General features: G+C 38.4%; 1 protein-coding gene across 2 annotated transcripts in view; it reads right to left on the reverse strand.

The window, feature by feature from the left end:
• Positions 1–18,162, reverse strand: part of LRRC4C (leucine rich repeat containing 4C) — an 89,843-nt gene extending 71,681 nt beyond the window's left edge. For both annotated transcript variants that reach the window (XM_009102147.4, XM_050975739.1), the window contains exon 1: positions 17,086–18,162. The gene's annotated coding sequence lies outside the window, so the exon portion shown is untranslated. The remainder of the gene's footprint in view (positions 1–17,085) is intronic.
• Between the last annotated feature and the right edge of the window lie 343 nt (positions 18,163–18,505).

Here is an 18,505-nt window from a genome sequence, read left to right on the forward strand (position 1 = left end):
AAAATAGTTATTTTAATGATTGGGGCACTCTATTTGGACTTAGATAGGATCTAATGCATCAATACCAACAATGAGAATAATTACTCAATGACTTTTGATTTAATTTTCTTGGCCAGCTCTGGGACACTGCAAAAGGAACCCAGCTGTTCCTTGATTGCCCATTTGATATTAAATGTTGTTATATTTTCCTCAGCGCATCACAGAGAGTTACTAACACAGCAAGTTGGTTACTATGTATGCTCTCTGGAATACTTCAATCTTAGCAAACTGAAAAGAGATTTTATAAAAGACTCAGGTAAGTAAGAAAGGTAAAGAATGTCCACACCATGGAAATGCTGCACATGCCACTCTGGCATATATACAGCAGGACTGGACTTAGGGTACCTGTGTTGCATATATATAGAGATTGCATCTAGCAATAAATGCAATTGCAGAGTTAAGCTAAACTACATTTATCAGTTCTATTTAATAAGTGTTTGTATAGCCTGTACCATCAGACTGTGACCATTCATCTTCCAGTCTATTCAAGCACATTGCCAAATCTAACAATGTAAGCCTTGAAAAGATAAACGTAAAACCAAGTTACACTAACTCTTTTTCATTTGAAAGGCAGGTCTGATTAAATACATGATTTATTATATAAGTCAACAGTTCTAAATGGTATCATAGGAGCTGAAATCCATGAGAACTGCAGCTTTTGAGATTCTTTGACACAAACTATGTACGTAAAGTGTTCAGATATAGGTTTAGTTGTCTTACCTAATGAACTGAAGATTCAGGGCTTCAGTTTGTACCCTCTGCTACCACAGATAATGGTGGTAGCTAATTCCCATGCCTTCTGGAATAGTGGTGATAAGGAAACTAGAAACACAAAGTCCGTAAAATTTAAATCGAGGATTCTTTGTCCCAAGGCATTAATATTGTGTATGCTTGTTGTTCAAAGAGAATTCACCCCAGACCATCCCTTTTTGCTTTTTAGTCATGGTGCACAACAACTGTCTCTCATTCACTCAAATTTCATTCACATTCTTTCAAGAAGAATGAAGCCTGATAGAAATACCTATGTATGCTGATTGGGTAAGTCTACTGGTGGCTTGAGCCAAAATATAATCATCTTTAAAATTAATTTACATTTTAAAAACCAGGATATTTTTTAAAATCTCAGCTCTTTTAAAATACTGCAGATTAGTATTTTAAAAATATTTCTGCTTTTGCACCTACTGCCTGAAGAATGATAAATGCTCAGTTTAATTTATTTTCCATCTGGTAACAGGCATTTACTTCCTTCTAAAGATGACTGATGTGCTGATCACATTTCAATGCAAGAAAGTATCACCAAATAAGGCCAGAATTTTCCATTAGCTTCTGTTGGATTTAGGCAATACTTGTTCTGAAGAATGTTCTAGTTTTTCACCCATATTTAGAAAACGCATTGTGTGCCATGGTGAGATAGTCTGATTCTTGCCAGATTTGAACAAAAAGGCAACACAACGTTAGATAATTTTAGTCATAATGATACCATTCAGTGGAATCACAGTTATGCAATGCTATGTTTTCACAGCATTGTGGAGTTGTGTTAGGATACTAATTTCTTGGCATTGTAGCCCAATTATTTTCATTTATGAACTCAGAGGGTGGAGGGAAATTTGCCATGCTAAAATTTGAAGCGGTCCTTCAGCTTTCTACTTTGAGTCCACTGTTGCACATACACTGTTCCCATAATAGCAGAACAACTCTGCTGTTACAGAAGAGGCAAATCAGATGGATTTAAAAAATAGAGGAACACTGTCAGGATTTTTTGATGAACAGTAAAGGAGAGGAGTTTAATGTTGAAAAGTCATGTCTGAAGCATATCTCTTTTGTGGAATGCAAACCAAAGCAAAATGCGAAAAAAAAGTACCATCTTGTTCTCTTCATCAACACAAGCTTATGCAGACATCTCTTAACCTAACACCCACCACAAAAAAAAAAAGAAAAAACAGTGTGTTTGGGAGACAAAAGTGTCAATTATTTTCTTTAAATTCCTAGACAGCCATGGTTCTGACTCATCCAATTTTCTCAGTTTAATAAAATATGACCCTGTGGGAGTAGCCTGCTGCAAAATTTACCATAACTATCTTCTGCCTCCAATGTGAGAACTGAATTCTGAACATGTGGACAATTTCTTCTTTACTTGGTTAGTTAACTATTGAGCTTCCTCTGTGTAACTTCTATCCTGATCATTCCGGCAACGTGGAATTTACGCGATGCACAAAATATTGATAAGAATCTCTGAATTAATGTAAATTTTCCAAGATCTTTTTAAAAAAAGATGAAATTACAAGGGGGGTGGGGGGGAAGAATACAACCCTGAATAATTATGAAATCAATAAACAATTTAGCAATTCACCAAAGCTACTCAAAGTACCACAGCACCAAAAGTCAAAGGTTCTACAATAAATTCCATTCATAAAAGATACTTAATGTGCCAAGCAGAGGCAAGCAAGCAGGTGATATCCATTTTAGTGTTTTAATTGTATTGTTACCTCCACAAACATAAATGAAAACAAAAGTAAAATCAAAAGTGGAAAAAAAAGGAGGAACTTAACACTACATTTATTTCCTTTCCCTAAGACTGATAAAAATGTTATTGTACTGAATTTGCAATTTATAAGCAGTGATTTATGTATAAGCACAGTACACTTTCAGACAAACTTCTGATCTTGAAAACCCCTTCTCAAATAAACAGTTTTTATTCATCAGAGTATTTCTGATGCAGTAGCAGACATGCCTTCCTGTGCAAACTCATGGCAACTGACAATGTGAGAAATCGAGACATCACCAAGCCCTTTGGCTGTGCTGGGAGTTTCCCGGGGGTAGGTTGGTCACAGTAAATTGTCCTCAGCTGTGAATTTCACTTTCCTCCCGAGACTCTAAATCTCTTGACCTCTGAGTCACATTTCAAAGTCCACATACTCTCCATCTGCTTGTTTGCAGAGAAGAGGGAGGATGAGTGTCTACAGAACTAGAGAGGAGATATTGAAAGGAGCTGTGTCCTGGGTTTGGGGTAGAAAGGGAAATCTCTATATTAATGGGATGCTATAGAAACCAGTCCTCCACCAGTAGGAAGTGGTTCATCTACTAAATGCATAACAAGCTGGCACGTCCTTTCAAATGGAAGCAACCAATATTATGAATTATGACAAAAAGAACTTCATATCTCAAATGTTTCTGAACTTTGACAATAGTCAGAGTATATAAAATTTCACAGTCCGGGAAAAGATTTGTGCTTTTCAACCATTTTTGTATATGAACTGAAAAGAAATGAATAAGAATTTTGGTGTAAAATATGTAGAAAGCCTGATAAAGTTTTTCTTGAATGCTCCTAATCTAATTGTTTAGAGCTAGAATATAAAAAGAGTATTTAAATAAGCCTATGTTTGCAATTATGTACTCTTAAGAGTAAGAATTTTGGTAGGCTTATAATCTTGCTTAATTTTAAGGAATAAAATTTTCGTTTTTTGGGGTGTTTTTGGTTTTTTTTTTGGTTTTTTTGTGCAATTTAATATATGTCCAGAGTAAAGTAAATTAATTGGGAAAATGTCACTAAGAGTCTGAATATAAAATAGGGGTATGAAATTGCTGGCAGATAAGGAAAAACCCTTCTTAACAATGCAAAGTCAAGGAAAAAAAATTGACCCATGTACCCAGAGTTAAGAATAAATGTAAAATTTAAGATAAAAGTTGCATATATTTTTTTTGTTTCCATCTCTTACTCTGCACTGAGACACAGTTTTGTGTATGGTGACACAGATTGCAATAAAAACTGTGCTTACAAAATGCCTTTTATTCAAGTACCTTTCATGCAACTTAAATCTTATGTTCATAAAATCTCTCCTTAAATCCCACTCCCACTTCTTAAATTACATTAAATTTGTTTTGATGTTTGACCTCTCATAAATAGTGTTGGCTGCATACATTGTGTCCTGCAAAATGAGAATGCAGTTTCTGGTGAGTTACAAAGTAAAAAGGAGCACATAGAGTCTGTGTGGTTTGTTTCAAACAATGAGCAAGAAGCCATAGAAAGGTCAGAGTTAAGACATCTCTAGAGCTGCCCCCTACAGTAAACAAGACTGATCATTCCACTATATTTAAATGCATATTCTAATTGCATTTTCCTTTCAAAATTTATAATTTGAAATGATAGAGGGAAGAAAGATGTCAAAAAAGATCTGATTTTTTTTCTTGCTTTTGGGAGATGGGTGATAGTTTCACTACTTGTTTTTTTCAAAAAACTTATTCTTAAATGTTTCTGAAAGCAGTTCCTTTTTTACCTAACTGCCATGTAGTTGGTGTTATAAATCATACAAGATCTAGATGACTAATGTGTGGAGATTTATATCCGACTCCTACAAAAACAAAAAAAAAAAATGGAAGCAGGTGTTTTGCTAAATATACACAAAAACTACTATTTCCCTGCTACTTTTCTACGATGCAGCCACAGTTGCAAAGAATCATCACTTTAATATGTCATAAGGTCAAATATGCTCCCAAGCTTTCAAGAGCAATCTATCCACTTAAACACACATACATACACTTACAGAAATATATAGCTTCAGCAGTGAAAGTAGCTCAGCTCATGCCAGTGAAATTAAACTGACAGCTCCTCTAGTACATTTTTGCCTCAATATAGAATCTGTTTTAGTTTCAGTGAGGCTTCATTTTGGTCCGTAGCTCCATCTGCACGGAAAAGCTGAAAAGAACAGTGTTGTATCCAGGAAGTTTTTAACTTTTCATTAAAAAGATCTACAGAAATGCTCAGAATCAGGCAAGGGTTCACTTTCTTCCAGTCTCCTCACACACTTCTCCCCAGTACCATGACCAGTCCCTCACAGTTGTAGTCTTCCAGAGACCTCTGGCAGCACAGTACTCTTTGGAAACACAGTGTGAGATAAGGAGCTCTGGAATTCTGCTGCTGCTGAGGAGAGAGATGAGCTATTGACAGTATTCATGAGGGCCCCTAGTCAAAGATTAAGGAACAGCCCTATCACAGTTAGATTTCCTGGGAAGTAATCCAGTTCTGTGTTGGTCTGTCTAATCCTGTGGCTGGTCTCAAGCTAGGTCAATGGTTTGAGAAGTAGTGACACCAACTTCTGACAAGAGACTTTGCAGAAAGGACTGGGATGGAAGTAAGAGAAAAGAACCATCTCAAACAGGATTTCGAATTCACTGGTTTCTGTTGTAAGGGGGCAGTAAAGAATATTCAGTCTCCTTCCTGAAAAATCCAGGACTACACTATATGGAACATATATGTGCAGTAATGCATAAGGATTAAGATGGGGTATGAATTTTCAAAATGCTGATTATTACACTGACTACCTAGACAGATATTCTCAGTCATTATTAACAGGGCTTTCGGATAATATAACCTAACTTGCACTAACTGTGCCAGCAGTATTAGTGAAAGCTCAGTGCAGGTTAGTGGTTTAGAGTCATGTGAAGCATGCTATTTTCTCCCATGAACAAGCATGTGAGATCACCTGATTCATTTTTATAATTCCTGCAAAAGTAGTGTTATTTATCCAAAGGCAAAGTAGAGGGAGCAAAAAGGAGAACACAGAAGAGAGTAGTGAGGTAAAACTGTCTCTAACCTCACCCAGAACTTTCTAACATCATTAATGCCCTTTGCTACCTCAATAGCATTCCAGGACCTTTTGGACTAACCACTCAGCTGTAACAGTGAAATGATACACTACTCCAGGAAGGCTCATGAATGGAGGAAACCCAATTTATATTAAAAAATTGACTTGGACTTCAGAATTCTAAACAGATAAAGTGAACATCTACCTCACCAGTAAGTATGAAAGGTGCATATTTATTTTAGATTTCCATCAGCAATTTTTTTCAGAGATGTTTAGTGCAAACAATGTCCTAGGAAGGTGAAGAGTAACTAGGCATATGAAAAGATAGCCCATTGAGACTGCATTTAATTTCAACCCATACTACCAAAAGCTACTACCTGCAGCGATGCAAGGGAAAGTTCACTTAATTCTTTCTTTCTCTCTGTCTTCCCAAACCTAAGACAGGAATTAGCAAAAGAAATAAGCAAAATCAAGTCCATAAATGGAATTATTTTATGAAGATAGAAATGCACATTTCTAATCTGAAATTCTTAGCAGCCATTCACAGCAAAAAAGGATGTGTTCAAAGCAATCTTTAGTGTTCTGTAAGCAGAGAACATGTTGAATGCACCATCTTTGACACCTCTATATTTAGTCTATTTCAGACCTGGAAGTAGTCTGGAATCTATTGCAAAATAGGTACCATCTGACCAACTAGAGCAGAAATTAATATCCAGATTCATATCAGAAGCCTAAACTGGATACAAGCTCAGAGACAATAATTTTGGTTGGGTTTGATTTAGGTGTTGAACCCTTGGGTCAGCTTAAAAATGGACCTCTGCAAGCTGGAGGCCCAGGTTGCTGAAAAGGCAGTGTTTCAGAAGTACAACACCTAAAGCTTGCAAACCTCTACACTAGGGACAGAACTCCAAAGGAGGTAGAAGCTTGGTCACCTAAATAAGTTTGTGGATTGGGTACTCAGAGACCAACTAAATACACACAGTGTTTGTTCACCCACAGCATAGCTTTCAAAATTCATCTTTACAGAACATTTCAGATTTGAAAAATTCACAGATTTCAAGGGACAGTTTTCCAACCAAGCAGAAGTCTGAGGCACTGAGTCAGAGTACTGTCATAAAGCAGCAGATGACCCAAAAACTTCTTTGGTGTTCTGATAACAATCTCAGCAGAGAGGGAATGATGAACTGCAGAGTGAAATCCTTTGGGGTATTTTGCTCATAGCTACACTTATCTGTTGATGACAGGATTGGAAGCCTGGTTATAGAATCCTTTGGGGTATTTTGCTCATAGCTACACTTATCTGTTGATGACAGGATTGGAAGCCTGGTTATAGATGCCCAGGCTACATTCCTTCTACCTGCAGGTACAGGGACCTCAGAATCATCTACTTTGCCTTTCTGAATTATCAAAATATACAAAACTCAATAGGGCACACTTTACTACAACAGTCTTCCACAAAGACAAGGACCCCTGGAGATAGATAAAATACTTCTCTGTGAATTTTAAAAATGGTAAATTATTTTCAGCATTAAAATTATACCCTTAATTTCTATCATGAGTTTATGAGACCTCAGCTTCCATCTATTGTTTCTTCTTAGAATTTTATTTGGTATATTGCAAAACATTTAAACATCTATTGTTTTCCTCTGCAACTAACCACATCAGTTCTTGAGCTTCTTAATGAATAGATTGATGTTAAAGTACAATTTTTTTCCTTTTTATTCAGCACTGAATATTTTTATGGGTCTATTCTTTTCAACAAAATTTATAAAATGTGGACAAATTCAAATGCAAACAGCATTCCAGTTTTCCCACTGACATTGGTAAAATCACTATTCTGTTTCTCTGGAATGTCATAATATTTTTTAACACTAGCACAGTGGGAGCTCATGTGGAAATTCTTGCCTGTTGCAGTATCAAATTCTCTTCAGAGCTGGTTTTACAGAGGAGTTTCACTCATTCAGAATTTGTCCTTTTTATACGTAACATTTAGCATCCAATATTACTCAGTATGCCTGTCTTATTTATCATGCTGCCTCACTTGGTCTCAAGGGAAGACTTCTCAATCCATGTGATTGAAATCACATCACTATGGCCAACGACATTTAATTAACTGGCACTCTCTGCCAGCTCAGGATCAACAATACAACTAAAACCCACCATACTAGACACTTGAAAAATGGCAGTAAATACTTAAAAACTTTAAAAACCCTTTATATAATTAATCCTCTAAAGCAACATCACTCAGATATCCTCACAGGCCGTGCTGGTTATGAGCACACCCACACTCCTGGGAGTGCAGGCTCCCCTGCCTCCTCACTCTGCCTCTTGACACATGGGTTTCCAAGCTGGGGGGTTCCCATGCTATCTGCCAGTGGACAGGCTGGGAAGAAAGCACTGCCACCTCATGCATGCTCTTACAAGGTGCAGGACACCCTGTGCGATGGATGGATGGATGGATGGATGGATGGATGGATGGATGGATGGATGGATGGATGGATGGATGGATGGATGGATGGATGGATGGATGGATGGATGGATGGATGGATGGATGGATGGATGGATGGATGGATGGATGGATGGATGGATGGATGGATGGATGGATGGATGGATGGATGGATGGATGGATGGATGGATGGAGTGGAGCCACTGGATGGATGTTGGTGCCTCACAGTGCCCAGCACAGCTTGGTCAGACCACACTGAAGGCTGCAGTGAAAGAGGTCAATGTCTGGCAGCATCACAGAAGTGGTTTTGCTCTGTTTCTCTAACCTATTTTATGTTAGCCATTTATGCTTTAAAAGCTTCATGCTTCTTTCAGACTCTTATTCAAGCTTTGTTTCATGGGGTTTTTATTATTATTTTTGATTATTGGAGAGATGTTTGTGCTTTTTTTTTGTGTGTAGTTTGTTTCTGGTTTTGATAGTTTTTTTTTTTTTTAATTCTCCTCTTTAGCAGTCACTTTTGAGAACTGTCCTATCAGCTCAGTTAATCTTATTCACTCAGTTTGCCCTCACATACCCATCCCAAGAGATGCTTTTATCAAGGTCATTTTGCTAACTGTGGGCTCTACACTTATATTAACTGTAATTTTCTGTCAATGATTTTTCTAGAACATTGGTATAATTATTGTAAAAAGAGTTACAATATCTATATTAGCCATTAAAAATATTTCCTCACAATACTTACTCTTAAACATCTTACAAGTGTTTCTAAGCTACTTGAATAGCCTATGCGTTTTAAAGTTTGAGTGTACTTTATTTCCATGGTAACTTCTATCTACAGCCAGGCAGTATAAAAGGGTCAAATTGTTTGCTTGATAGAAAATAATTCCCATAATACCATACTATTGACATTAAACTTTTCCCTGCCTTAAGTTTCTACCAGTTTAATCCTATAATGTACTTTCAGTTACTTTGCCTAAAATTTATGCCAGAGGAAATAGTCAATGGTTACCATGTCCATATAATCTTCACTTGTTGCATTAGAAGGTTTTCTAGACACATACTCTAGACAAAGTAAAACACCACTGTGGATTTAAGAATATTTGTCCCCTAGTAAATATACCTCAAAACCTTTTCACTTGCTTTCTCCTTTCACAATAAAAATTTTAATAATATTTTTCCAGATACAGAATAGAAATATTAATTGAATTATTCTGACAGTGATGCATCACTGCTGCCAATAGCTCTTCAGAGAATGAAGCCAATAAAAACAACAAAAAGAGCAGCAATACTCCCTTATTTCTGGTGTATTCTAAGACTACCACACAATCACAACACTGCTCTCCTGTGACATCAATTGCTCTCCTTTTGTACCTTATTTTTTAATAGAGGTTGTTAAATTATTTCATCTTTTCCCTACTATGTACTAATTGGTTTTCATATAATTTTTGGCGTAAATGTTAATTTTTATGTCCTTTTCCCTTGTATCAAAGACAGACTCAAAGTCAAATATGAACTCCTTTATGAATTGGGTTTTTTCATGGCAAAAAAATATATTCCTAGAAACGAACCAGTTTATATCCATAGCCTTCTGTTTATATGTCCTTTGCAATCAATTTTTCTCATAATTTTTCTCAGGTTTAGAAGACCGGTATTTCTGAAGCAGCTTCATTGATTGCTTTTTATCTTTGATTTGCCCAAAGGTAATCATCAACTCCACCTTTCTTTGCCACAGACACGAAAAAAATAGTCTTATCTGGGTGATATTTTAAATTAGATGAAATACCTTTTCTGATAGGAATTTATTACCTATACTTCTTTGCAACTCTTAATGACATTCTACTACTGCTGCATGACATTTTCATACGTATCCTCAAACCTGAAATTTCCCATTAAAAAATGCAATTATTTTTTCCACATGTTATGGAAAGTTACCTAAGGACTGAGCCATCCTCCACTACGGTTTGATTCAGTAATCTTTAACAGATACCTCCAGGCCTTCACTTAATGTATGTAACTCAATCTCCAGGGCCAGACCACTCAGGAAAATGCACATTACAGAAAGAAGGATATCAACATGAACATTCACTGAAGGTGAGGTTTTCTGACCTCTTTCTGGTTCAAAGAAGAAATCCATTATGGTTTTAATTCCCTGCACCATATACAGTCAAAATTCACACGGGCGTTAAATGCAATAAAACCCTTATTGAAGTAGCAGACTGTGCACTGCATATGAGCAGCATGAAAGGCTAATGGGGTCACCATCCTTTCCCTCTGGTAGCTGTGTCATCAACAACCTCAACAAAAAATGAACCTCGGTTCTCTAACGGAAGTAACAAATATAAAAGCTTTCCTCCAGAAAAATAATTTATAACCACTTGTTGGAGGAGCTGCTTGTCCAATAAGGGCTCACAAACTGAGTAGGGTCAGAGAAAATCCTTGTAAAACCAAACAGCTGAGCGAAGAACCCTTAACACAGCATATATGTCCTTTGGCAAAGAAGCTCCTGGAATTGAATATATTTGTGTGCATTTCATTTGAAACTTGCATGTATTGAGGGAAGGAAAAGAATGGTTCCTTAACCCACTTCCTTCTGTCCCTGTAAAACCTCTTCTAGCCTCCTTAACAATGAAAATAGCATTTTTGTTAAAATGATCCTAACACGTCACAATATTCAGTTATTGACATGAATAATCAATACACAGAGATTACACCATCCTAAAGACTGAGAATTCAGCCCTAAAAAATCTAACTTTAAAAAGAGCTACTTTTGTTAATATAAGATCAAGTTTTTCTATTGCAGTGAGATTAATTCATCAATTATTCCATTTCACACTGATGAAAATGATGCACTAATACCTGGAATGTCAGCAGGGAGGGCAAAGGAGCATAGAGCTTTTAGAAATTTTGAAGCTTGTAGCATATTAACTCAACATGGTGTTTGAATCATCTTTTTATATCTGTAAATATAAATGCTTATTCTATTATTTAGTTCTGTAAACAAAGAAAAAAAAAACATACAGAGCAAGATCCATCCTGCTGAAGCAATTATTAAATATCTGATTGAGATCAGTTGGAGCAAAACTGGGTTTACGTTCTCACAATGACAGATGAAAATAAATGTAAAAGGAATTAAACTGGTTGCACGGAAGGGTTATTACAGAGCAAACTAGTTCATACACTTTACAGTGGTAAATGATGACTAAAAAATGGGCAATAGTGAATAAAAAAACCCCAGTTCTTTTCATTAATTCCTGCAAGACAGAAATCTCACTTATACCAGTTGATGGAGAGACTGCCACCCTCTTGTCTTACATAAACAGTCCACTAATAGCTGGTTTTGGAGATTAACAAGAAAGTTAAATGTTGGTTTATAGCTGATGAGGATTCAGTATGATGAAAATTTCCTCCTCTAGTTCCTACCATAATAATTTCCAACTAAGACAATGGAAGCTGATGATCTTCAGTAACTTGATGAGTGGGCACAGTGAATGAGAAGTGAGGTGAGTAGCCCCATCCCAGCCACACCTTTTTGCCATTGCAAAGTTTCTGGGCTAAGTTCAAAGCACATGAACAGAATTAGTGCTTGCTTAAGGTCTTAAGATAGTCTTAGCTTGAGATCATGTCCAAGGTGTGATGACAGCAGTGTGAGGAAGCCTGCACTGTCATGATTCTTGCTGCACCCCCACACTGGTAACCAAGCTCTTTGTGTGCTTGGCTCTTTTCCCCATGTAACATGGCATGGGAGGGAAGAGATTATTGCCATGAAAGTGAAGAGAATTTCGTAAGCAAAATCAAAATGTGCTGCAGATCTGAAGGAAACTAATATTCTCTGGAACTTACTGCCATTATTTTTCAGCATCAGGTCAGATCCTTTAGGCAATGACTCTTATATGTACGGTGAAATAAAAGCAAGTCCTGGGCCTTCTAGAAGTCAGGCCATACTATAGTATCCATACAAATAGGAAAGGAAATCACATCCATATTTCTGAGGATTATTTTAATGCACAGGATGATTTGAATCCCATAATTCCATAGCTGTTAACTAACTGATCCCTCAGACACAAAAGGCAGAAATGAATCCTCTGAATTGCTGCTCTTTTGCAGAGAAAGCATCATTTATTTAACTTATCTTGCTGTGAAACTTCTGAGTAAGCTTTATCTAGTTGCAAATGAAATAATTGTTGATGGAATATTATGCTTTGTTTTGAGGGTGGTTGGTTTCCTTTTTAATTCTGCTGGTTCCTGGTTATATTGCTCCCCCAGAGTCCTGACATAACAAGTACAAGCTTGGCAGTAAAACTATGGTAGATTTTAGTCAGTGGTCTGATGCTGCCTCTCTCCCTTTCACAAGCAGCAAAGGCAAATCCTATCTTGGCACTGTGAAAACAGAATTTCAAGATATATGTTAGCATTTAAATTTACACAAGGTATGGTATATACCTGAAATGAATTTTAATATGCCCAAGGAATAGATCCACTCCTGGAAAGTTCATTGTTGTTTCTAATTGTCAGTGACTGCTACACTTTGCTTGCCTGCAGCTATCCAATTAACATATCACCACTACAGAAAATATTGTAATATGCTCCATGTTCTAATGACAACAAATCTCACACTCTACTTCTATCCAACAATTTCCTTCTAACTGGGTTTCCAACATATTAGCAAGTATTAATGAAGGGTATACAGGTATATATGCCATCAGATAATACAGCTTGCAAACATCTTTACCTATTGCTGTGCAAAGTTCTGCTGTGGAGATATTCCTGGTAGTTTAGAATATTGAGACAGAGAGAGAGGGAGATAGAGAGAGAGAGACAGAGAGAAAAGCAAAGCTCAACTCTAGAAGAGGAAAACATGTAACTTGTGCCCTGAGATATCACTATGGCAACATTTAAACAATGAACAGAAAGCCTGCAGGATTCTGCTCTCGCTTCCTTGGATACCAAATGTAAATCCTGATCCTCTTTTATTGTGTGCATGCACAAGCTTCTGATTTTTGCCTTTTTCACTAACAGATAGCAAAATATCCAGGCCCCCTACCAGGAACTACACATTAATTCACTTCCATGTATTGCAGCTAGTGAATATGCAAGTAAACACACCACTGGCATAATCATCTCCCATCTTGTGTCCCCGTTTCTACCCCTTAGGATCAAAAAATGACCATGAGAGTACAGTTAAATAACAGGTACCTTTTTCTTTTTTTTTTTTTTTTTAATAAAATCATTAAATGAACCACTCTAAAGTGTCACAAGCAAATCCCCAATGTCTTCTGCCATGACAGGAAGTAGAGGCAGGATCCTTTCCAAGGGCTGCTCCTTCTCTGAGCTGCTAGAGTCAAGCATACTGCAAGGCCACCTTCCAGATCAGCATGGCTGCTGCTATTCTTAAATTCTTCTCATCTGGGTTATCCTGTGGGGGCTGAAGGAGGCTTATTTTTGTTTATGACTTTCACAGAGCAGCTGGTAATGGGATGAAATGCCCCTGAGAATACTAACCCGAAATCCAGTCAGCTTCACTACTCTAGAAAATACTTAGTAGGTTCCAACAGCCTATCTTCAGAGTAATTTTCATCCCAGACTGAAAATGGCACTAATTCCATCCCCCCTTGTTCCCTCACAAGCCATCAGAAACAAAAGCATATCTGCAAGCCAAAAACAAAGACACTCTGGCAGGACTGAGATGGAGGCTCTCTCTCTCTCTCATGCTGCTGCTGAGTGCACAGTGCACTCCTTCAGTGAATATGCTGCAACTTGGCTAGCCTGGCTTGGGATTTTTCACCAGCAACAAGCACTCTCAAAATGTGCTAAAATCCTGTCTTGAGCCCCATCCAAAATCTTTCTGCCTCATATTGCAACAGCAAGAATCTCCACATCAAATAAGAGATGGCTTTTTAGGTCACAGACAAATAATTTTAAAGCCTTCGTATGGAAAGCCATAGCAACACCTCTGGAATCCCTTTGTTTTTCTCCAGTCCCACATAATTACTTGTATTGGCTCACATCTACAGCATTTTTTCTTAGGTCTCACCTAATTTTAAAGCTCATTTTTCACTTGTCAGTGGTATCAGGCTGGGAGATATTGTGACACAATTTGCCGCTCCAGCAAACTGAACCTGCTTCAATTCTAGATCATACAAATCATTCCTGACATGAGAAAAGACACAGAGCAGCCACCCCCTTGCATTAAAAACTTACACTTTGCCTGAAGTTTGAGGTTTAATCTCTGACCTTCTGGAAAACAATTAGACCAAACAGAGCAGGACCTTCTAACACAGCTTTATCTTTCCCCCTGCATCTAGTACCTAAATATACACATAATTGTTCCCTGTGCAGTGCTAAATCCCAGCTTCCTGGGGTCACTACCAAAAATATCATTCATGGTTTGAAGAGGAGACAGCCCTCAGAACCAGCATGTGCCACTGAATGACACAGCTGTGCTCAGACACCTGTGTGGGAAGTAGCAGAGACAGCCAGCTCTGGCCTCTGGTTGAGGAGATATGTTGCTTCTCTCTTGGCTGGACGTGTTGATGAGTGTTTTGGCTATTTATTTTATGATCAGCCCTTTGGGCTCTGGATAAGCCTCAGATCAAATGCTGAGAAATGCTCTACTCATTCCCACTTTGATATTGAAGGAGTTAAACTCCGGGCTGTTCCCTGTGTCTTTTGGCTACTGTATTAAGTGAATGATTCACTGAAGTGTGAAACTGTTGCCTCTTTGGAAGCAGACACACATCCCTAGTTTTTTAATGTTGATAAGATTTGCCTGTTTCAGCCCAAACTGGTGACTAAATTTTCCCAGTGCTTCTTTATCATGTCAAGAAAATACTCCTGCTAGTTATTGTACAAAATGAATGGGGCACCTATGACAGCTTTCTATTGGCCAAAACTGGAGCTGCTCTGTCAAATTTTCTGTTTATGTGTTCACTTGACAGCAATCTAGGGAAAAGCTTGGAGATGTCTTTTCCTTAGCCAGCTTCTTTTTCCTTCAGTAATTACTGAGCAGCAGCTTAACATAAATTTAGCTTTTCTATTACTGCAACTGCTGATGTAAGTGTAGCCCACAACAGGGTACAGACTTATCATGACACATGAAGGAATAAACAAGAGAGTTTTGCACTTGTTTTCAGATGCTGACACACTTATTACCCATTTTGTGTCCCACCAGGAAACATGGGCCAAGAGAAAAAAAGGAGACTAAAGCACTTCACACTGAAACAATTTAGCTATATTGAGAAGGATGAGAGCAATTGGAGGGGGAAGGAACAATTTTTGCTGTGTCTGCTTCCTTCTGTTCTTGAACACAACAGTGCAACGGGTCGGATTTTTTCGTGTGGCCAAACAAAAACTCCTAGAGATTTCCTTAGGAGCAGAATTGATTAATCCTTTTCAAATAGCCAGTGTTTAAGAGGCACGACCTCCAAACAGAAGCACATGGGACACATTTGAGGGGCAGAATTTCTCATTTCCATTATGCCAAAAGATTCAGGACATTTGCGTGAAGTAACAGTAGTGATGTAAGTGAATGAAGACGGGGGGAAAAAGAAAGAGGGTAATAATGGTTTATGTATTTATCCAGGGAAGTTACAGCTCTTTTTTATGTTATTTGCAGGCAGCTTGTGAAGTGAGAAATGTTGCCAGAAATTAAAAGAGCTAAAATCTGGATCTACCAACACTTCTTTCCTCCCTGACCACCCTCCCCTTCTCCAGAATATTGCTGCTAGAGAAAAGTAAGATGAGTGGCAAAGCTAGTTCTGCACCTTGCCTGCAAAACAATCCAACAAAAACCCATTCCTATTCAATGGCTCATTTAATTACTTGGTTCTCCCTCTCATTCTGCACCAGTTTTGGCCTAATACCTTCAGCTGGAACCTTAACATGTCAAGGCCAAGGTTGAAGAGGGCAGAGGTGAGGGAGGACAGAAGGGGAAGTAAAAGAAAGAAAACTCCCTACTCACGAGCTATACAGTCATGCCAGGAGAGGGGATGGAAGTAGCACTTTCCCCCCCAGGAAAACATGGACCTCTGTTTTAAACGTCATGTTATCCTCCCCTCATCCCACACTCCCACACGACATTTCTCCAGGAAGGGAGAGATATTCACTGGTCTGCTACACACCATTGCTAATTTCTGAACCCCACCATTCACAAGCCACTTTTAAATTATTTTCATTGCCAGCATTATAAAAAAAAAGTCTCCTGACACCTCAGAATCCTCTCACTGCTTTCCAATCAAAGTAAATCTCTTTCAACTGCCATGAAAGTCCAAGAGGACCCTGAAGGATTCACCACAAAATCACAAAGAATTTCCTAGGAGATCCGGAGGGCATGGGTGGCCAGTACAGCAATTCCCTAAACTCCCCTTCAACAGAAGAATATCCTCTCTCTGCCTGTTACTGTCCTTGCTTAGCAATGGGGTGTAAAACATGTAATTTCTCTTGGAGCTGCATCCTCAAAATCCACCAAAAGCCCCTGCCCCACACCCCCCCACTCCCGCCAAAAGCCATCCTTCACCTCCCTGCTTGACTATAAAATGTTCCTGTAAATATACCATATTGATCTGCAATGTCAGACTGGATACCAGCATTCAGATTAGAGCCTTGAACTATTTTAAACACTTAGCAAATAAATAAACCTCCTCTGTGCATCTAATTCCGTGCAACTTGCATCCGTTTGTAGAGACTGGGCAGTCAAGCAGCACCCCCCACTCACTGCAAGGGCTTTCTCAAAAGATTTCTTTGCTAACAAACATTTAAAGATGCTATAGAGACACACAGGCAGGTGTCTGCAACACCCTACCAAGGCTGGAGATTTAGGAATTAGGGCTACTTTGAGAATCCAGTTCTTCCCTCATTCCTTCCCTTCTCTCTTCTCAACCGCCCCCCTCCAGCCATTATCAAAATACAGCCAGGTTCTTTATTCGGGTGGGGGAAAGACCGAGAAAAGAGGAGTAAGAAGGAAAGAAAGGCAATGGGGCATATTTCCTTTTCCAAAAATAATAAAATGGAAAGTGTACTCACTGTATCCTCAAAGACTATCCAGCTGGAAATCCGAGTGATTATGAAAAACCAGGGTGGGGGAGGGGTTAGAAAACTATTTCATTTCAGCAACCAAACCAAAATTGAAAACAAGCAAGGAAATTAAAAAAAAAAAAAAAGAAAAAAGGATATCCAATTGCAATTCCCAGCAATTTCAGTCCATACAGGTGCCAATCCAACCCAACACTGCTGAACTCTCCTCCTCTGGCAATTTGCTTTCTTCTTCTCTGTCCTTATTTTCTCGGTGGCTTTCAACTTTTCTGCTTAAAATTTCTGTAGTAGTAATGTTGGTGGTTGCCTCCACTGAAGAATAGTGGTTTAAAATAAAAGGAAAAATACAAAAATCCTTGAGGAGGATGAATGGTCCTTTTCCTTTCTGAAACTTTTCATTCCACTGTGGATCATTTGCTTAGTTTCCTTTTTCTGAGGTTTTCTGCCTCTCTGGCTCCACTGCTCCCCATTGCTATTTGTTTTTTCTCTGGAGAGCAGAAATAACTGTATTTCCTTTTAAGCAATCCTCCATCTGCATTCTTTTAATGTAATTTTGTTGTGACACTTAGGATCCAGGTCTTGCCAGACAATTTTCTTTTTGCTCCTTCTTTGCTGCACTATCAATTATCCAATCCATGTGTCTCCACATTAGAATGGGGATTCCCATTCTTCTTTCCCTCTATGCCCCCACACTCCTTTAGAAAATAATCTCCTCTTGCATTTAAATTTTTATTCCTGTCTGTCAAAACAATAAACTTTTAGTCCCTCTCCCCCCCTCCAAAGATCTGATTAGATTTCCAATCACAACCCAGTGCGCAATTGGATTTTTGATTTCGGCAAGAAGCCAGCAATCCACAGCATCAGCACCCTCTCCTTGTTTCAAACTCCACGTTATATCCTTTTGCCTTCCCTCCAACTCCTCTGCATTTTCATAATTTCACATTAAATGAAATGAAGGAGGGAGGGAGTAGAGAAAAATTCAAGGTTCCCACCAGCTGTCAAGGATAAATCCATCACCTCGTTATTTTTTAAACACTTGGGATGGGTATTTTTAACGCCCACTCTCGCCTTCCCCCCCCCCCCCCCCCCACTTTTCAAAATCCTTCAGACATTAAAACTCCCCCGATGGGGCACAAAGAAACCCGAGAAGATGTGATTTGTCCTTTTAGCTGTAAATTTCAGCATACTTTGCTTTTCATTTTAGCTTCCTCTCCATCTTTTGTCCAGCAGCTATATGAATCCAGCAGCACTGAGACGGATAAACTTCTATTTCTTTGAGGAGAGAGAGGGAAAGAGAGGAAGGAAAAAGGATAAAAGCTCTCTCGTCTCTGCCTCCTTTTTCCTCCCTTTCTGTGTTTCAATGCAGGTCTGATCTCATTTCCAAGCTGAGCCCGGGGTATTTCAGATGTAC

Source organism: Serinus canaria, chromosome 5 (genome assembly GCF_022539315.1).
Source record: "Serinus canaria isolate serCan28SL12 chromosome 5, serCan2020, whole genome shotgun sequence".
Taxonomy (NCBI): domain Eukaryota; kingdom Metazoa; phylum Chordata; class Aves; order Passeriformes; family Fringillidae; genus Serinus; species Serinus canaria.